Source organism: Manis javanica, chromosome 14, assembly GCF_040802235.1.
Source record: "Manis javanica isolate MJ-LG chromosome 14, MJ_LKY, whole genome shotgun sequence".
NCBI lineage: Eukaryota > Metazoa > Chordata > Mammalia > Pholidota > Manidae > Manis > Manis javanica.
In genome coordinates, this window is record NC_133169.1 from 43,854,670 (window position 1) to 43,868,002 (window position 13,333).

The 13,333-nt window shown below is 41.3% G+C and overlaps 1 pseudogene; it reads left to right on the forward strand.

The window, feature by feature from the left end:
• Positions 1-9,871: 9,871 nt before the first annotated feature.
• On the forward strand, positions 9,872-10,813 carry LOC140845998 (olfactory receptor 6V1-like; annotated as a pseudogene).
• The last annotated feature ends 2,520 nt before the right edge of the window (positions 10,814-13,333 follow it).

The following is a 13,333-nucleotide window of genomic DNA, read 5'->3' on the forward strand; positions in this document are numbered from 1 at the left end:
ACTGCTCCACATGGTTCTGTTCTCAAGAGATAAGAGACATATTAGGGTGAGAACTTTGTTCACCCTGGTGATCAGGTGAGATTCTCCTACTAGTATCTGCACAAAGCCAGACCTAAATGTTGTCACCTGAAATCTATCTCAATGGTTAGCTGCCTATAATGGGCAAATAAACCTTTTATCATTGGGTTGAAGTAAACCTTCCTTGTCTTTTTCACTTTGGATGTGCCTTCTCAAAGGGGACAGAGTCTAAGACCATTTAGTGGCCAGTTTTAATGCTAAATTGATCAGCTTCTCCAGGCCTGGGATTGTCCTACTTGCTCGTGGGTTAACTGCAACAGATGACACAATGGCACTCCAAGTAATGCTCAAACCATGGAACTTTGAACCCTATGCCTCATCCTTATTGGTACTGCATAGACCCACCATGGGATCAGCAGAAAAGAGGCAGAGGGTCTAAAACCAGCATCCCCGCTTTCCCAAGATTTTGTTAACCTATACAGAGCAGTAAGATGTCCAAATGGGAGCTCTAGAGCTTGGATTAATTTCCCAGAGAAGACTGATTCTTCTTTAACTCCATTTTCTTTCCAAAATCTTGGGAGCAGGGGAAGATGACACTGACCCTGGCATCATAGACCCAAGGCCATCAACTACTCAGACATCTGGATTTCTGCCCCACACTTTATCCATCCCATTACCCAGATGTCATCTCCTTGGAGGGTTCTTTTCAATTACTCTACCAAGACAGGAAAGACATGTTCATTCTTAAACTTCAGTTTTCTTCAAAGCACTTATTATAATACCAAATATTACATGTGCAATTGCTTTTTCATTCCTTCATTTAACATTAAACAAACACAGCAGTGAAGAGTACAAAGAGAAATCCTGCCCTATGGGGCTTATAGCCAAGCAGGGTTTAGAGACTAGACCACACACAAGTAAATAATATAAAAGATGAAATTTCATTACTCATGCCAACAATTTAAAAAATTAAGCAAGGAAGAGAGACAGGAAGTTTAACTTTATGCTTCACTACTGATCTATGAAAATAACACCCCTGAGGGCAATGCCATGTTTTTATACCTACATAATATTCCTTAGCCATGGAAGTAAGCAATGCTGAAAACTTTTGGGAGATGATGGATGTAAGGATGTATGATATATGCTTAAATATCACTTGGTCCTGGCTAGGGCTGATTAGGCCATATCCTCTCTCTCCTAGTCTTCTTGGTTCCCTTCCTGCCTCACATTGCCATTTTCCCTTCTCCTGCTGATGCAACCTCCACAATATCTTTGTGGCTTTTTTATTGATGTGCAAACACACTTCACGGACAGAACTCTTGAAAGAACTCAGTGGTTTGCTCCCCATGATCTCTGCATAATCAGCACAGGGTGAAGAAAATGAAAGAGAAGGACCCTGGCGGAGGTGAGGGAGCTGTGCCCACCCCTGGCATTGGGTCTGGAAGAACCAAATCAGCTCTCCTCTAGGCAGGGATATCAGGTGGGGAGCCCATCCACTCTGCTCTTCCTCTACCCCACTCTTCAGGCTCCTGGTGACCTGGTGCCAGAAGGCAGCCAAGACCAGAACTTCCCAACCTGATCCTCTCCTACTCTTTCCTTTGCAGAGGAGAACCCCGAGAAGACTCACCTCTATCAGTGGAGGCTTCACCACCACTTCTAGTCTCCGGTCTATTGCTGAGCCATGCACGGGGGCCAGAGCAACTTGCTGCTGTCTCCACTCATGGTGAAGAAGGAAATTGTCCACAAAGGAACATAGGAAAAAGTTCAGAAATAATAGCATTGTAGGGTGGTGAGGGTCTAACATTGTCTCCTTCCCTTCTGCTTCCTTCCTTCCCAAGGGGACTTAGTCACTGAGGTTCCTGTTCCTAAATAGCTCAGCTTCAGGGCATCCCTAAGCAATCAGTCTGAGGAGAGCAGAACAAATTTTAGGTATTCCCATTTTTGACCAATTAACTTGGAGAACATTTTTAAAGTTTTTGCTTAATGGGAAAATCTGAAATTTCACCAATCAGAGGCTTCTCAATACCACTGCTGCCTTCTCCAAAGGCCCCAAACCTAGGTTTCCAAAAGATGTCTCACAGACTCTAGGCAGATCACCCCTCCTGCCCTTTATTGGGCATGGAATGAGTGAAAACACCTTCTTTCGGCACCAAAGTAAACCTCCCTTGTGTTTATTTCTCTGCTGGGTGTGCCTTCTCAGAGGATAAGACCTTTCATACTGGCCACTTCTAATGCTACATTGACCAGCTTCCTCAGCCCTGGGACTGTCCTATTGGTTCTTAGGTGAACTGTCCCAGATGACATAACAGCACTCTACATGATGTCCAAAGCAAGGAACTTCGAACTCCATACTTTACCTTTTTTAGTATCACCCAGACCCACCTTGGTCTAGACATTTCCCAGGATTATTTTAGGAATGTGAGCCAGAATCAGCCCTCACCTCCCAGAATGAAACACCAGAATTAATCTCTAAAACATGGACCAATACCAAAAAGCCTATATACTGGTCTCAGTCAATGTTTTGAATTCACCAGAAAGCCCCTACAAAGCCTGATTTCTCCTTCACTCATTTTACAGAGGACCTGCTCCTAACCCTGTGGATCCTCTGGAACACAGTGGAGAGGTTCAGTCCCTAAATCTAACTCCAATCTCTGCTACTGTCTCAGTGTCCACTACTCTGGACATAGGTGCATCTGTGCGCATTCAAGCAAGATTCCTCCACCTATTTACTTCTATATCATTTCTCCCATCACCAGCTGGGCTCTTTAAAGTGGGTAGAGCATAATGATGGTCTAATATGGGCAGCTGTATTTACAGTCTGGAACAAGTGACAAAATGTAAATTAGAAACATGCTTGATTTTAGAGGAGACGAAAGTGAGAGTTACAAAATATTTTCTAGATTGCATTTGAAATTACCTGCTTAATCTGAGAAGGCTAGTTGGTACAGAAGGGTATAAATTGGGAATAATCTTCCTCTCAGTTCCTTAATTGCCTAAGCCAACCAGACTGCCACATAATCTTAAAGACATCTCTTAGGTTTGTGTTTGAATGTCCTTTTAACCTAACTGCTCTGAAAATCTGTTTAATTATGTTTTCTCTCTCACTTAACAATATATAAAAGACACTGTCCCATACCAATATATCACAACTTTTTCTGTTTTTGCATAGTATTCCATTGTATGGATGTCCCATTCTTTATTAACTAATACTCTATTAAAGATTTTTTCATGTTATTTTCATTTTTATCATAAAAAATAATGTTATAAACATTCTTACACATTTGTCGTCCATACATAATAATGTTTCTGGAATAAATACCTAGAGTTGGAATTTCTAGGTCAAAAGGTAGTCATATTGTAGCTACTGCTTTTTATTGGCACCAAATTATACTCCAAAGATTTTGGATTGATCCACTACCAACCAAAGATATAATCAAAATTTAAGATATCTTAAAAGATAAATCAATTAAAAAACCCAATGAAATGGAAAACATTTTGAAAGATAAAAATGATCAAAACTGTTTCAAAAGGAAATTGAGCAATTGAATATTCTTAAATATGTAAAATGAATGGAATTAATAATTGGAAATCTTCCCACACAGAAAACTATAGGTTCAGATTGTTTTTACAGATGTATTCTGTCAAATATTTAAGGAAGAATCCTACATAAAATCTTCTAGAAAATTTGGAAAGAAGATTGTCCAATTCATTTTATAAGACCAGAATTATATATTTTTGCTTGTTTGTTTTTGTTTTTGTTTTATTAAGGTATCATTGATACCTTATGAAGGTTTTACACAAAACCTCTTATGAAGGTTTTACATGAAAAACATTGTGGTTACTATACTCACTCATATTATCAAGTCCCCCACACACCCTGTTGCAGTCACTGTCCATCAGTGTAGTAAGATGCCACAGAGTCACTACTTGTCTTCTCTGTGCTACACTGTCTTCCTTGTGACCTGTACACACAATGTGTGCCAATCACAATACTCCTCAATCTCCTTCTTCCTTCCTCCCCCTACCCTCTCCCACCCCTCCCCTTTGGTAACTGCTAGTCTTTTCTTGGAGTCTGTGAGTCTGCTGCTGTTTTATTCCTTCAGTTTTTCTTCATTGTTATACTCCACAAATGAGGGGAATCCTTTGGTATTTGTCTTTTCCACCTGGCTTATTTCACTGAGCATAAAACCCTCCAGCTCCATCCATGTAGTTGCAAATGGTAGGATTTGTTTTCTTCTTGTGGTTGAATTATATTTCATGTGTATATGTACCACATTTTTATCCATTCACGTTTTAATCAGGTTATTTGCTTTTTATGTGTTGAAACATGTGAGTTCTTTATATATTTTGGATGTTAACCCCTTGTCAGATATGTCATTTTCAAATATATTCTCCCATAGTGTAGAATGCTTTTTCGTTCTACTGATGATATCCTTTGTTGTTCAGAAGCTTTTAGGTTTAATGTAGTCCCATTTGCTCATTTTTGCTTTTGTTCCTTTTGCCCAAGGAGATGTGTTCAGAAAAAAGTTGCTCATGTTTATATTCAAGAGATTTTTGCCTATGTTTTCTTCTAAGAGTTTTATGGTTTCATGACTTACATTCAGGTCTTGGATCCATTTTGAGTTTACTTTTGTGTATGGGGTTAGACAGTAACCAGTTTCATTTTCTTACATGTAGCTAAGACCAGAATTATCTTGACACCAAAGATATCACAAGAAAGTAAATTTAAAAACCAACATCCCTCATGAACAAAGATGCAGAAGTCCTTAACAAAATATTAGAAAATCAAGTCCAGCAATTTATAAATAGAATAATATACCTTTACAAATTGATGTTTTATTCCTGAAATGCAAGGCTAGTTAAACATTAGAAGGTTAATCAACATAATTTACTATGTTAATGGAATTAAAGGCCAAAACCATTTGATCATTTTAGTTGGAGCAGAAAATGCATTTAGCAAAAATTGACATCCATTGATTAAAAACTCAGAGCAAACTCAAACTAGGAATAAAGGGAACTTCCTCACACTGATAAATAACAGCTAACAAAAAACTTGGTGTTTACATGAAGTTTAATAAGGAAAGCCTTGTGATTTCCCTCTAAGATAGGGAAGAAGTCATGGCTACCTGTTCTCACCACTTCTATTCAACACTGCACTGGAAGTCTTAGCCATTGCCATGAATCAGGAAAATAAAAAATCACAGTTAGGAAATAAAGAAAGAAAATTATTAATCCACAGATGACATAATCCTACATGTAGAAAATCCTAAAAAGTCCACAAAAACCCACTAGACAGAGTAAATGATTATTAAGGTCACAGGACAAATCTCACTATATAAAAACCTATTTATTGCTATATACTAGCAATGAACATTGGGAATGGAAATTAAAAACATTTTACAAGAAGATTCAACAACATGAAAAACTAGGGGATATATTGAACAAATTGTGTCTAAGAGTTAAAACTATAAAACATTGCTGAGAGAAATTAAAGACCTAAGTAGATGAAGAAATAGTCTGTTTTCACAAATCAGAAGACTTCAATTTTTGTTAGAATGTTAATTTTTTTCCAAATTAGTCTATATATTCAATATAATTTCAATCAAAATTCCAGGAGTCTTTCTGTTAAATCTTTATTTCATATTTAATTTCATATTTTCTTTTTTAACATATAAATATTTCATTGTTGTATAGTTAAAACTATTTTTTACTGTCCTGAGATATATGCTTTCCTTACAAAAGTCTATGTTCATATTCAAAGGCAATTTAAAAAGGAAAAAAATCTCATTTGTCACTTTTTACATTTAAGTTCATGTGAAACATCTTGAATTTATATTTTTTAGAGTTATAGATCTAGGGTTATATCTTTTTCCAGATATTTTCTGAATGCAATAAATATTTCTGGAATAAAAGGAAAGAAGGGAGGGAGGAAGGGAGAATAAGAGAAAGACTGACAGAAAGAGAGAAAGGCAGAGGAGGAGGAAGAGGAGAGAGAAGAACCAGCCTAGAGAACTGCCAGGGCAGGAAGTACCTCCTCTCTCCTGGCTGGTGCAAGGGGAGTGTGTGTCATAGTCGGAGGTACTAAACAAGAGATTAGAATGACTACTGATACTAATAAGGGCCGGAGAATGTCAGACATGGAAAGAAAATGGCTTCCATGACTTCATTTACATATGATGAACCCCAAACCCAGAGAGACTGAGTGCCTGGCTAAAGTCACACAGCAATTTACTAGGTGAGTTGACATTAGTGACCAGGGACTCCTCACTCCTAGATCCACCTTCTGCATGGTGGAAAGAGACACTTTCAGCAGGGACTGATACATGGATAGTTGGCTGGCCTGAGGAACCTCTAAGGATCCTACCAACTCTGAGATTCTAAGACTCAAAAATATACTTTTGAAGATTATTCTGCCCATGAAGGTCTAATAATCAAAGCCAGGTGTTTTGAATTGAATAAAGGACATATCAACACAAAATACAAGCACAATTAAATAGCAAATCAACGAATGTGAATTGTCCTTATGAATAACAATAATCAATGTTCCTCTTTGGATATGATGAGAGCTTACTCCATGAGCTTACGTGAGTGAGTGACTTACGATCATCTCGGTATGTAGGATGGTCAAGGGTATGGCAAGGGGAGTTGGCTCCATGGAGTTGGAAGGGTGACAGCTTGGGGACTCTGAAGCCTCAGTTTCTCATTCAACCTGTAGCACTGGAACTGGCGGCCTGCAAGGCCAGTTGGCAGAGCAGATAACAGTTCCTGAAGCTGTCCATGCCTGGACACTGGGGAAATGTTATTTTACATGGCAAAGAAGACTTGGCAGGTGTGATAAGACTAAGGACCCTGAGATGGGGAGATTATCCTGGATGATACAGGTGGGGTGAAACATTTGCAGGAATCTTAAAAGTGGAACATTTTCCCAACTGAGGTCAGAGTCAGAGGGAGAGGGTGGTGACAGAACTTGACCACACCTTGGTTGAGCACATTTGGGCCTGTGTCAAACTTCTGCCCTATGGAGTCTGTAAAGTAATAAATCTATACTGTTTAAGCCAAATTTGTGGTCATTTTCTACAGAAGCAACAGAAAACTAATAACGTCATGAAGACCCACATCACCCCAGTTTGCACATTTGTCTCTTTATTCTCAAGACATCCTGTCCTGAATTCTCTGCTGACCAGCCACCCTGTCGGTACACTAGGCTCCCTGGTAGCAGTATACTTCTTTCTCCCATCCCATATTGTTTCTATCCAGAATAATCTAAAATCTATCCTGAAAACTCCAACCCAAAAACTCAGCTCCTGATTCAGGTCCTACAGAAAGATTGTATGGCCAACACCTTCCAACACTTGCGGTTCTTAGACTGGGAACCATCTGCACTAACATCATTGGAAAGCTTTTGCATAACATCTTTTTGTCATTTTCTCTGTCTGTGAGTTGGGTGGCATCCACAAAGTCTGAACCTCTCTGAGGTCAAAGGACTGTGATTCGGAATTTCCTGGGGAGCTTTCTCCTTACCATATTGCCCCCCCCCCATTCTTCCCCAAAGTGTGTATCTTTACCAGAGTCAGAGACAATCCCTTTAGTCTGGCCACTTTCCAAGATACATCTTTCAGGGGCCCTAACTCTGAGAGAAACATACCTCCTCTTAAACTTACTCTTTGGGTTCTTCACCTTCTACAGAAGACACTGGAGAGTTCAGACAAGAGGATGCCATGGTCCAGGGCCTAATTCACTGTCTCGCTCAATCTCAAAACACTAGATCTGGGAGGGAGACAGAATCTCCGAATGGCAATTCTGGACCTAACCCTGGCCATGTACCCGTCTGCCATAATTTTAGTCCAGCTGGGGAAATTCCTCTGTGCTTTTTCCATGACCTGTTTTCTCGTCCACTCTTCTAGGAGCAATAAAAGGCCAGGAGGAAGGCACTACCATGAAATTAATCCTAAACTATCAGCTGCTTAGGTGTAGCTAGTGCTCTGCCAACTTATTCATTCAGATCTTTTTCTCTAATGTTACTTCCTCAGAACAGGAGACTTCTTCTTATTCCAGGAAGTAACTCCAGTGTCTCACAATCCCCAGGGGGCTCCTTGTTTCCCCACTATTCTCACAGAGAACTCTGCTACAGTGTAAATTTCCCATCCAGCATAAGCTCAGCATTAAGCCACATCAAGAAACCAAGGGCTTAGAGGCACGGTGGAGGGAGAGAACCAAGCATCCTCATCCTTGGGAGAGAAGGGAGAGAAACAGCACCTTTCCCCTCTGGTATCCAGGACTTCTTTCCCATGTTCCAGCTCCCCATCAGCATTGCTGCCCTGGGCCTTGTGGTGCTATAGGGTGAGCCTCTAATCAGGAAATCAGCATAAGAACTGGAGATGTTGTAGCTTATGGAGCGACTCACCTAACAGGGCCACCCCTTTCCAGCTGTGCAGAACCCCTGTGCATCCCTGTTAGCTGCACCACAATGAAAGGACAATGGACCACATAGCTGATGACACTCATGTCACAGAGTAGACCCAACAGGGAGGAATCTGTAGACTTGAATTTCCTAATATGAGCAGGTCAAGAAAAAGACACTGCTGAGAGGCTAAGGTGAGTGGCTGGGGTTTGTATATGGGTCAGGCTCTTGTACAGCACAGACATAAGGACTGGGGTTGAATTGATAAGTGCTGGGTATACATTTTAGACCTTCTCTTAAGGTTTGTCAGTGGGTTGGGTACAACAAGGGCTTCTAGAGACAAACCTTCTTCTTTAAATTGGGATGCCATTGTTGGCAGCCATGACACAAGCCCAGAAGCAGCTTCTATGGGGCCAGAAAAAGGGGCAGAGTATATCCACATACAGCTTTGGCTTCTTCCACGTCTGATACTTTGTACTGTAGTACTAATTCTTTGATTAGAAGTTTTTAAAAGTATTCTTTTCATAAACTTAAATTCAAAAGTGCAGCATAAAACTGTGAAAATATTTACACACACACACACACACACACCCTTAACATACATGTTGGCACTAAAGAAGGTGAAGAGATGATGGGACAAGAAAATTTGAGGTCACTGGCAGCCATAGCAGTAATTTGTTGAACACAGGCCACCAGGTTCCAAGGCTCGAACCTGGATACCGGAGGGGAAAGGTGCTGTTTCTCTCCTCCATGAATCTTACCTCCCAAGTCCTTCCTGCTCTCGGTCTTTGCTAACACATATACCAGAGGGCCTCCCTAAAGAAAGCTAATTGATTGACTCAAAACTCTGCCTTGCCACTAATTTCATGATTGTATCTGGAGAAATGTAACTGAGGGTCCTCAACAGACAGTCAGCCCAGAAAGACTTGAGGGGACCTTTTAAAAGGAGAGGGGCCTTGGTGCACAGCCTGTGGGTTGTGACACAGAGCCCGCCAGCACCAGCCTGCTCTCAGGCACTTCGGGTGACTTAGGCTAATCCTCTCCATGTTCCCTCCCCTCCCTATCCTTCCCTGTTTCTGCTCTCACACACTTGGTCTTCCTGTCTTCTCAGTTTCTCCTGTTTCCTTCCTGCCTTCTCCATCAGTGTCCATGTCTGTTGCTGTATTGTCTTCCTTAATCTATTTCTGCTTTTCTCTCTCCTTATCAATGGCTTTCCATGCTTTTACTTCTGAGTCACTAACTCTGTTTCCCTGTGATTCTCATGTTCCATGTTGATACCTCTGTTTCTGTCCTTCTGCTTATCACTGACAACCTTCTTGCTTTTCTCTCTCCACTCTCTTCCTCTGTGTCTATATTTGTCTCATGGTCAAGGGTTCTCTCTCTATGTCTCTATCTCTGTCTCTCCATCTTTGTGTCTTGTTTCCTCTCCATGCAGGGACCCACCCCTGGATCATGGCAAGTTTGAGCCACCCTTTGGAAGTTGTCCTCTGGGGCTTCTCCCCCTTTGGTGAGCTGCAGGTCTGCCTGCACAGGCCCTTCCTCATGCTCCACCTTCTTGCCTTCATGGGAAACACCATCATCATAATCATGGTCATGGCTGACAGTCACCTGCACACACCCATGTACTTCTTCCTGGGCAACTTTGCCCTGCTGGAGATCTTGGTGACCATGACTTCAGTGCCCAAGATCCTCCCAGACCTGCTTCCTTCACTGGCTGCATGGCCCATTCTACTTCTACTTTTCCTTGGGTTCTGCCTCCTTCCTCATCCTGTCAGACATGGAACTTGACCGCTTTGTGGCCATCTGCCACCCACTGCACTGTGGCACTTTGATGAGCTGGGCTGTGTGTGCCTGGCTGGCAGGGGCTGCCTGGGCAGCTCCTTTCCTTGCCATGGTGCCCACTGTCCTCTCCCAGGCTTATCTCAATTTTCACCATGGCAATGTCATCAACTACTTCTTCTGTGACAATGCACCTCTGCTGTAGCTATCCTGCTCAGACACTAGCCTGCTAGAATTTGGGGACTTCATGATGTCCTTAGCTTTTGTCCTCAGCTCCTTTCTAGTGACCCTCATCTCCTATGGCTATAGTATGATCACTGTGCTGAGGATCCCCTCTGCCAGTGGCCATAAGAAGCTTTCTCCACATGTGGGTCTCACCTTACCCTGGTCTTCATTGGCTGTAGCACCACCATCTTCCTGTACGTCAAGCCTGGCAAAGCACACTCTGTGGAGGTCAGCAAGACCGTAGCTTTGGTGACATCAGTCCTCACACCCTTTCTCAATCCCTTTATCCTTACCTTCTGCAATGAGACAGTCAAGGCTGTGCTATGGGGGTAGGTGCAGAGGCTGAAAGCCTCCACAAGGCACTATGATGAGCCTGAGGGACCTGGCTAGGTTCAGTCAAGTAGTTCTGTGAGGACACAGAGTGCCAGGGTGGATGGGAAGACCAATGTCAAGGTTTCCTCCTCTGTGCTTCGAGGTGAAAACCACAGTGAGTCCTCAGTGCTGCCCTGTTTGGCCTGAAGCTCCCATAGGCCACCAAGGAGGTGCTCCTCATATTCACTGGAAGTATAAAATCTCTGAGAGTAGCCCAGAGCCCAGGCAGCTAGGAGAGGGCCTTCAACAAAAGGAAGAACCTGGGCTTCCCATTTGAGGAACAGCAGCCATGAAGTGTTCTCTGATCAAGAAACATTACCCAGCACAGGTGTGTGTGTGTAAACTTCCCGAAAGCATGTGAAGTCCCATTCCCTTTGGAAGGAAGAACTTTTTAGACTCTCCAGTAACTTTGACCTCAGAATCATGGTATTCTCTTAGCTTTCACCTATCCTGCATTTTCTAAAACAGCCCCAATTAAAAATATTCTGTTACCTTGTTTCTGCAAATACACTTTAATTTCCTAACATGCATTTCCCAGTAAACCAGGATGACTTCCCTCACCAAGAGAGTACACCTGGCGCCATTTACTTCAAGACCACAAAAACTAATAGTTCGCTGCAAATGTAAGCATTTTAAAAGTCTACTGTGTGGAAGTAAACAAGATTAGGGCTTGTGGGTTCACTTGGTGGATACCGTGCTTCTAGCTTTGGAGATGTGGCTCGCTTAGTGGTCCATTGGTTCTCATTACGTACTTCTGGTGCCACCCCAGGCTAACCCCTTCCTAACTAAGGTGCCTCCTTCTCTGGCTTTCTGAAAAGTTTGCTTCTTTCTGGCTGAGATTCCCCTCACTCAAACCAGAGGGCTTCTTTAAGTTTCAGCTTCTGGTCAAAAGTCTTATGTCTCCTCCAAATACACATCAGATCAATGACTTGGGGCATTTGCTGTTACTGTCACACCAACTGATTTATTTTCCCTAATTATCCTCTTCTCACCACCTTGTAGAGTAAATATTTGTAGAATAAATGAAAGGAGGGTGAAGAAATTAAAAGTAATTCTACTGATAATAACTTTCCTTTGTACATATTCACATTTTACAAACTACATTTACATGTGTTTTCCATTTGATTTTACCCTCATAGTAATTCAATTAAGCAAATATTCACGGATCACTCACCATAAACAGTGCATATGCTCATTACTGGGCATTGAAGATAAAAAAATGTGGATTCTACCCTCCAAGCCTTCTCCATCTGTGAGAGAGAGGAAAAAGTACACTTAATTCTAACACATTTTGATAAGGGTTTTTCCTACTTCTAACAAATGCCATGAGAGCCTGGAAAGGAAATACTGATTCTTGGGCCGCAGCCAAGCAGTGTTTCTGAGCCACTGGTAGTTAAGGAAACCATGGTTGAGAAGGAAAAAGATTTGGACAAAGTGATGGAAGAACTGAAAAGTTTCTGAAAGATTAGGGCTTTGAAAGTTAGAATCTGGTTCTTCAATCTTCCATTTCTCTATCCTCGGAAATTCTTCTTCCATCTTGATGAAAAGTTGAATTACCCAAATCAACCAAATTTGAATTAAGAGTTGGAGTCTTCAGGATCTGAAGCCACTCAGTGTAGACTCCTTTAGCCCTTTATTTAGTGTGTATCCATCAAGTTTATAGAATTATAATTGCAATAATTCTAGTAACCCCTTCATAACAGTAATTTTGTGTTTAATATCCTCACTTTAAAGAAACACATACTGTCAGAAAGCAACTATGGATTCAGGGCCACTTACAGATTAGTGCTTTATTTATCATAATAGTATCCACAAACATTTGAAAGATAGCAAATAACACTTATAAATGCAAGAAAATGTTTTTATTCAGTCCATACACAATGTTCATTGCATGACAGAGTTATACTCCCTTTACTACATAAGTTTCCCCTGTTATCCAAAAAGAGCATGTTTTTATGAGAGTTTTCATAGGCCAAAAGGGCTAAAGGGAAGAAGCAATTATCATTCACTTAAGTAGAAATTTTTTTGAGTGTTCCCACTTCTAAAAAATAATCTCCCCTAGTCTTTTCTGATACCTTAGGACACATTTTACCAGTGGACACACAGAATAAACTGAGATAAAGCACAGATGCTCAGAGACACGTTCAAAACTATGGTAGTGTGGTGCTAAGATGCTGGGTATGGTTCCCTGGGAAGGGACTTTGTGGGGCCACTTTCGGTGCTTAGGGTGCATGCTGCCTCTGTAATGGCTCACTGCAAAACAAACACTGAATGCTATATTTGTTTTACCTTTTTTTGCAAAAGCAAAAATCCTCACTGGATTTCATTTGGTTAGCGCAAACACATAGTAATGTAGGTCCCTCATAAAAACAAAGTGGCATGACACACACTGGTGAAAAGCAGGGGATACCTGTAATACCATGTTTTTCACAAGATAGAGACAATTAATTTTGTGGTTAGTCTACATAACATCATTTGACAGAAGGCAAGAGGCTTCCCATCCACAGAAATAGCTTACACTGGAATATAATTGCACGA